The sequence below is a fragment of the Idiotropiscis lumnitzeri genome, unplaced genomic scaffold (genome assembly GCF_059441095.1).
Source record: "Idiotropiscis lumnitzeri isolate Australia: NSW breed Sydney's pygmy pipehorse unplaced genomic scaffold, RoL_Ilum_1.0 HiC_scaffold_295, whole genome shotgun sequence".
Classification (NCBI taxonomy): domain Eukaryota; kingdom Metazoa; phylum Chordata; class Actinopteri; order Syngnathiformes; family Syngnathidae; genus Idiotropiscis; species Idiotropiscis lumnitzeri.
The window spans coordinates 80001-87500 of record NW_028283833.1 but is presented as its reverse complement, the minus strand read 5'-3'; positions in this window follow the sequence as shown (position 1 = coordinate 87500).

The following is a 7500-nucleotide window of genomic DNA, read 5'->3' as shown; positions in this document are numbered from 1 at the left end:
AAGCGGCCCCTAAGTTTGCCCAAATGGAAGCTCCGGAGGAGGAGTGCATGCTGCCTGACAGTGAAGCCGAATATGAGCACCTTCCCCGGGCACAGGCGGTGCCAAGCGGCCCCTAAGTTTGCCCTAATGGAAGCTCCGGGGGAGGAGTGCGGGCGTGTGTCACACTTAGCCCGGAGAGGAGCACCTTCCCCGGGCACAGGCGGTGCCAAGCGGCCCCTAAGTTTGCCCTTATGGAAGCTCCGGAGGATGAGTGCATGCTGCCTGACAGTGAAGCCGAATATGAGCACCTTCCCCGGGCACAGGCGGTGCCAAGCGGCCCCTAAGTTTGCCCTAATGGAAGCTCCGGGGGAGGAGTGCGGGCGTGTGTCACACTTAGCCCGGAGAGGAGCACCTTCCCCGGGCACAGACGGTGCCAAGCGGCCCCTAAGTTTGCCCTTATGGAAGCTCCGGAGGAGGAGTGCGGGCGTGTGTCACACTTGGCCCGAATATGAGCACCTTCCCCGGGCACAGGCGGTGCCAAGCGGCCCCTAAGTTTGCCCAAATGGAAGCTCCGGAGGAGGAGTGCGGGCGTGTGTCACACTTGGCCCGAATATGAGCACCTTCCCCGGGCACAGGCGGTGCCAAGCGGCCCCTAAGTTTGCCCAAATGGAAGCTCCGGAGGAGGAGTGCGGGCGTGTGTCACACTTGGCCCGAATATGAGCACCTTCCCCGGGCACAGACGGTGCCAAGCGGCCCCTAAGTTTGCCCAAATGGAAGCTCCGGAGGAGGAGTGCATGCTGCCTGACAGTGAAGCCGACTATGAGCACCTTCCCCGGGCACAGGCGGTGCCAAGCGGCCCCTAAGTCTACCCTCATGGAAGCTCCGGAGGAGGAGTGCGGGCGTGTGTCACACTTGGCCCGAATATGAGCACCTTCCCCGGGCACAGACGGTGCCAAGCGGCCCCTAAGTTTGCCCAAATGGAAGCTCCGGAGGAGGAGTGCACGCTGTGTGACAGTGAAGCCGAATATGAGCACCTTCCCCGGGCACAGGCGGTGCCAAGCGGCCCCTAAGTCTACCCTTATGGAAGCTCCGGAGGAGGAGTGCGGGCGTGTGTCACACTTGGCCCGAATAGGAGCACCTTCCCCGGGCACAGACGGTGCCAAGCGGCCCCTAAGTTTGCCCTTATGGAAGCTCCGGAGGAGGAGTGCATGCTGTGTGACAGTGAAGCCGAATAGGAGCACCTTCCCCGTGCACAGGCGGTGCCAAGCGGCCCCTAAGTTTGCCCTAATGGAAGCTCCGGAGGAGGAGTGCGGGCGTGTGTCACACTTGGCCCGAATAGGAGCACCTTCCCCGGGCACAGACGGTGCCAAGCGGCCCCTAAGTTTGCCCAAATGGAAGCTCCGGAGGAGGAGTGCATGCTGCCTGACAGTGAAGCCGAATATGAGCACCTTCCCCGGGCACAGGCGGTGCCAAGCGGCCCCTAAGTTTGCCCTAATGGAAGCTCCGGAGGAGGAGTGCGGGCGTGTGTCACACTTAGCCCGGAGAGGAGCACCTTCCCCGGGCACAGGCGGTGCCAAGTGGCCCCTAAGTTTGCCCTAATGGAAGCTCCGGACAGTGAAGCCGAATATGAGCACCTTCCCCGGGCACAGGCGGTGCCAAGTGGCCCCTAAGTCTACCCTCATGGAAGCTCCGGAGGAGGAGTGCATGCTGTGTGACAGTGAAGCCGAATAGGAGCACCTTCCCCGGGCACAGACGGTGCCAAGCGGCCCCTAAGTTTGCCCTTATGGAAGCTCCGGAGGAGGAGTGCATGCTGTGTGACAGTGAAGCCGAATAGAAGCACCTTCCCCGGGCACGGACGGTGCCAAGCGGCCCCTAAGTTTGCCCAAATGGAAGCTCCGGAGGAGGAGTGCATGCTGCCTGACAGTGAAGCCGAATATGAGCACCTTCCCCGGGCACAGGCGGTGCCAAGTGGCCCCTAAGTTTGCCCAAATGGAAGCTCCGGAGGAGGAGTGCGGGCGTGTGTCACACTTGGCCCGAATATGAGCACCTTCCCCGGGCACAGGCGGTGCCAAGCGGCCCCTAAGTTTGCCCTTATGGAAGCTCCGGAGGATGAGTGCATGCTGTGTGACAGTGAAGCCGAATATGAGCACCTTCCCCGGGCACAGGCGGTGCCAAGCGGCCCCTAAGTTTACCCTCATGGAAGCTCCGGAGGAGGAGGGCGGGCGTGTGTCACACTTGGCCCGAATAGGAGCACCTTCCCCGGGCACGGACGGTGCCAAGCGGCCCCTAAGTTTACCCTCATGGAAGCTCCGGAGGAGGAGGGCGGGCGTGTGTCACACTTGGCCCGAATAGGAGCACCTTCCCCGGGCACGGACGGTGCCAAGCGGCCCCTAAGTTTGCCCAAATGGAAGCTCCGGAGGAGGAGTGCATGCTGCCTGACAGTGAAGCCGAATATGAGCACCTTCCCCGGGCACAGGCGGTGCCAAGTGGCCCCTAAGTTTGCCCAAATGGAAGCTCCGGAGGAGGAGTGCGGGCGTGTGTCACACTTGGCCCGAATATGAGCACCTTCCCCGGGCACAGGCGGTGCCAAGCGGCCCCTAAGTTTGCCCTTATGGAAGCTCCGGAGGATGAGTGCATGCTGTGTGACAGTGAAGCCGAATATGAGCACCTTCCCCGGGCACGGGCGGTGCCAAGCGTCCCCTAAGTTTGCCCAAATGGAAGCTCCGGAGGAGGAGTGCGGGCGTGTGTCACACTTGGCCCGAATAGGAGCACCTTCCCCGGGCACAGGCGGTGCCAAGCGGCCCCTAAGTTTGCCCAAATGGAAGCTCCGGTGGAGGAGTGCATGCTGCATGACAGTGAAGCCGAATAGGAGCACCTTCCCCGGGCACAGGCGGTGCCAAGCGGCCCCTAAGTTTGCCCTTATGGAAGCTCCGGAGGATGAGTGCATGCTGTGTGACAGTGAAGCCGAATATGAGCACCTTCCCCGGGCACAGGCGGTGCCAAGCGGCCCCTAAGTTTGCCCTTATGGAAGCTCCGGAGGATGAGTGCATGCTGTGTGACAGTGAAGCCGAATAGGAGCACCTTCCCCGGGCACAGGCGGTGCCAAGCGGCCCCTAAGTTTACCCTCATGGAAGCTCCGGAGGAGGAGGGCGGGCGTGTGTCACACTTGGCCCGAATAGGAGCACCTTCCCCGGGCACGGACGGTGCCAAGCGGCCCCTAAGTTTGCCCAAATGGAAGCTCCGGAGGAGGAGTGCATGCTGCCTGACAGTGAAGCCGAATATGAGCACCTTCCCCGGGCACAGGCGGTGCCAAGTGGCCCCTAAGTCGGTAAAGGTTGAAATAAGTAAATAAATACAAAAAGGACGAGGGGGGGAAAAAAGGCAAAAACGTAGAAAATCCCCCCATTCATTTCAATGGGCTCGGCCGATTTGGGCTTGCGGGACCGCCGAGGGCACGCCGGAGGGCGGTTGAGTCGGTAAAAGTTGAAATAAATGAATAAATACAAAAAGGACGAGGGGGGGGGAAAAAAAAAGGCAAAAACGTATAAAATTCCCCCATTCATTTCAATGGGCTCGGCCGAATTGGGCTTGCGGGACCGCCGAGGGCACGCCGGAGGGCGGTTGAGTCGGTAAAAGTTGAAATAAATGAATAAATACAAAAAGAACGAGGGGGGGAAAAAAAGGCAAAAACGTATAAAATTCCCCCATTCATTTCAATGGGCTCGGCTAAAATGGGCCTGCAGTACTGCCGAGAGGCCGCCGGAGGACGCCCTAGTAGGCAAACGTTGATCCCCACACACGAGGGGTCAGTTAGGCGACCAGGGGTAGCGTTTAGGCGACCAGGGGTAGCGTTTAGGTGACCAGGGGAAGCGTTTAGGCGACCAGGGGTAGCGTTTAGGTGACCAGGGGTAGCGTTTAGGCGACCAGGGGTAGCGTTTAGGCGACCAGGGGTAGCGTTTAGGCGACCAGGGGTAGCTTTTAGGCGACCAGGGGTAGCTTTTAGGCGACCAGGGGTAGCGTTTAGGCGACCAGGGGCGTTGCAGTTCCGCCGAATTGCATTAGGGGCGCTGCAGTAGGCAAACGTTCTTCCCCCCTAGTCAGAGGGTCATTTGCCTACTTCCCAGGTTTACCCGGGTTTTCCAAAACACCTGGGGCACATTTTCAGGGATCACGTTTTTAGAAACAAAAATATTCATAATTTCTTCTAAGTCCCCTTTCCAGCGGGGAACTTTGAAACATTGTATCCGACCACTGAAGGCTGTTGGCGGGCACGGCGCGGCAAACAGCCCGCACTCAGGCATGGAGCTCCGGGGAAAGTTGCCTAATTTCTTCTAAGTCCCCTTTCCAGCGGGGAACTTTGAAACATTGTATCCGACCGTGGAAGGCTGTTGGCGGGCACGGCGCGGCTCATAGCCGGCCCTCGGGCACGGAGCTCCGGGTGAATTTTCACAAATTTCTTCTAAGTCCCCTTTCCAGCGGGGAACTTTGAAACATTGTATCCGACCGTGGAAGGCTGTTGGCGGGCACGGCGCGGCTCATAGCCGGCCCTCGGGCACGGAGCTCCGGGTGAATTTTACAAATTTCTTCTAAGTCCCCTTTCCAGCGGGGAACTTTGAAACATTGTATCCGACCGTGGAAGGCTGTTGGCGGGCACGGCGCGGCTCATAGCCGGCCCTCAGGCACGGAGCTCCGGGTGAATTTTCACAAATTTCTTCTAAGTCCCCTTTCCAGCGGGGAACTTTGAAACATTGTATCCGACCGTGGAAGGCTGTTGGCGGGCACGGCGCGGCTCATAGCCGGCCCTCGGGCACGGAGCTCCGGGTGAATTTTCACAAATTTCTTCTAAGTCCCCTTTCCAGCGGGGAACTTTGAAACATTGTATCCGACCGTGGAAGGCTGTTGGCGGGCACGGCGCGGCTCATAGCCGGCCCTCGGGCACGGAGCTCCGGGTGAATTTTCACAAATTTCTTCTAAGTCCCCTTTCCAGCGGGGAACTTTGAAACATTGTATCCGACCGTGGAAGGCTGTTGGCGGGCACGGCGCGGCTCATAGCCGGCCCTCAGGCACGGAGCTCCGGGTGAATTTTCACAAATTTCTTCTAAGTCCCCTTTCCAGCGGGGAACTTTGAAACATTGTATCCGACCAAAGGAAGGCTGTTGGCGGGCGCGGCGCGGCTCATAGCCGGCCCTCGGGCACGGAGCTCCGGGTGAATTTTACTCAATTCTTCTAAGTCCCCTTTCCAGCGGGGAACTTTGAAACATTGTATCCGACCACTGAAGGCTGTTGGCGGGCGCGGCGCGGCTCACAGCCCGCCCTCAGGCACGGAGCTCCGGGGAAATTTGCCTCATTTCTTCTAAGTCCCCTTTCCAGCGGGGACCTTTCAAACATTGTATCCGACCACTGAAGGCTGTTGGCGGACGCGGCGCGGCTCACAGCCCGCCCTCAGGCACGGAGCTCCGGGGAAATTTGCCTCATTTCTTCTAAGTCCCCTTTCCAGCGGGGAACTTTCAAACATTGTATCCGACCACTGAAGGCTGTTGGCGGGCGCGGCGCGGCTCACAGCCCGCACTCAGGCACGGAGCTCCGGGGAAATTTGCCTCATTTCTTCTAAGTCCCCTTTCCAGCGGGGACCTTTCAAACATTGTATCCGACCACTGAAGGCTGTTGGCGGACGCGGCGCGGCTCACAGCCCGCCCTCAGGCACGGAGCTCCGGGGAAATTTGCCTCATTTCTTCTAAGTCCCCTTTCCAGCGGGGACCTTTCAAACATTGTATCCGACCACTGAAGGCTGTTGGCGGACGCGGCGCGGCTCACAGCCCGCCCTCAGGCACGGAGCTCCGGGGGAATTTGCCCCCTCATTTCTTCTAAGTCCCCTTTAGGCGACCAGGGGTTGACAATTTAGGTGACCAGGGGTTGACAATTTAGGCGACCAGGGGTGACTTTTAGGCGACCAGGGGTGAGGTTTAGGCGACCAGGGGTGAGGTTTAGGCGACCAGGGGTAGCGTTTAGGCGACCAGGGGCGTTGCAGTTCCGCCGAATTGCATTAGGGGCGCTGCAGTAGGCAAACGTTTTTCCCCCTAGTCAGAGGGTCATTTGCCTACTTCCCAGGTTTACCCGGGTTTTCCAAAACACCTGGGGCACATTTTTAGGAACCACGTTTTTAGAAACAAAAATTCTTCTATGTCCACCTCCGTGAAAGAAATTGCCCAATGGTTCCCGCGGAAGAGAGCTGCCAGGCGGACGCATACTGCAATAACGGCCGCCCTGGCGCTCTGGTGGATGTTATCCTCGAAATTTCTTCTATGTGCCCATTCCAGCGGGCAACTTGCGAACAATGGTGTCCGACCATGGAAGGCTGTTGGCGGACGCGGCGCGGCTCACAGCCCGCCCTCAGGCACGGAGCTCCGGGGGAATTTTCCCCTCATTTCTTCTAAGTCCCCATTCCAGCGGGGAGCTTGCAAACGTGGTATCCGACCACTGAAGGCTGTTGGCGGGCACGGCCCCACCAGCGCAACACGGCACTTCCTATGACTCGGGTCCGACGCAGGAGGAGCGGTCCTCCCGGCCCCACCACACGGCACTTCCTATGACTCGGGTCCGACGCAGGAGGAGCGGTCCTCCCGGCCCCGCCACACGGCACTTCCTATGACTCGGGTCCGACGCAGGAGGAGCGGTCCTCCCGGCCCCGCCACACGGCACTTCCCATGACTCGGGTCCGACGCAGGAGGAGCGGTCCTCCCGGCCCCACCACCGCCACACGGCACTTCCCATGACCCGGGTCCGACGCAGGAGGAGCGGTCCTCCCGGCCCCACCGCAACACACACAACCACTGACCGATTGGCAATCATGACCCGCCATCGGAGGGCCCCTGCCGGCCCCGGCCTCGCGCCGGGGTGTTCGGGTGGACGGTTCCTTCGGCCTGCGGGTCGACCTCTGAGCGTTGGCCGGCACCGCAGCACCGCAGCACACACATAACCACTGACCGATTGGCAATCATGACCCGCCATCGGAGGGCCCCTGCCGGCCCCGGCCTCGCGCCGGGGTGTTCGGGTGGACGGTTCCTTCGGCCTGCGGGTCGACCTCTGAGCGTTGGCCGGCACCGCAGCACACACACAACCACTGACCGATTGGCAATCATGACCCGCCATCGGAGGGCCCCTGCCGGCCCCGGCCTCGCGCCGGGGTGTTCGGGTGGACGGTTCCTTCGGCCTGCGGGTCGACCTCTGAGCGTTGGCCGGCACCGCAGCACACACATAACCACTGACCGATTGGCAATCATGACCCGCCATCGGAGGGCCCCCGCCGGCCCCGGCCTCGCGCCGGGGTGTTCGGGTGGACGGTTCCTTCGGCCTGCGGGTCGACCTCTGCGCGTTGGCCGGCACTTCCCTACCGTTACCCACCCCACCCCTGGGGTTGTGACAAAACGGCACTTCCTATGACTCGGGGTCCGACGCAGGAGGAGCGGTCCTCCCGGCCCATCTCGCACCCACACCCTGACATGTACTGCACCACACCAACCA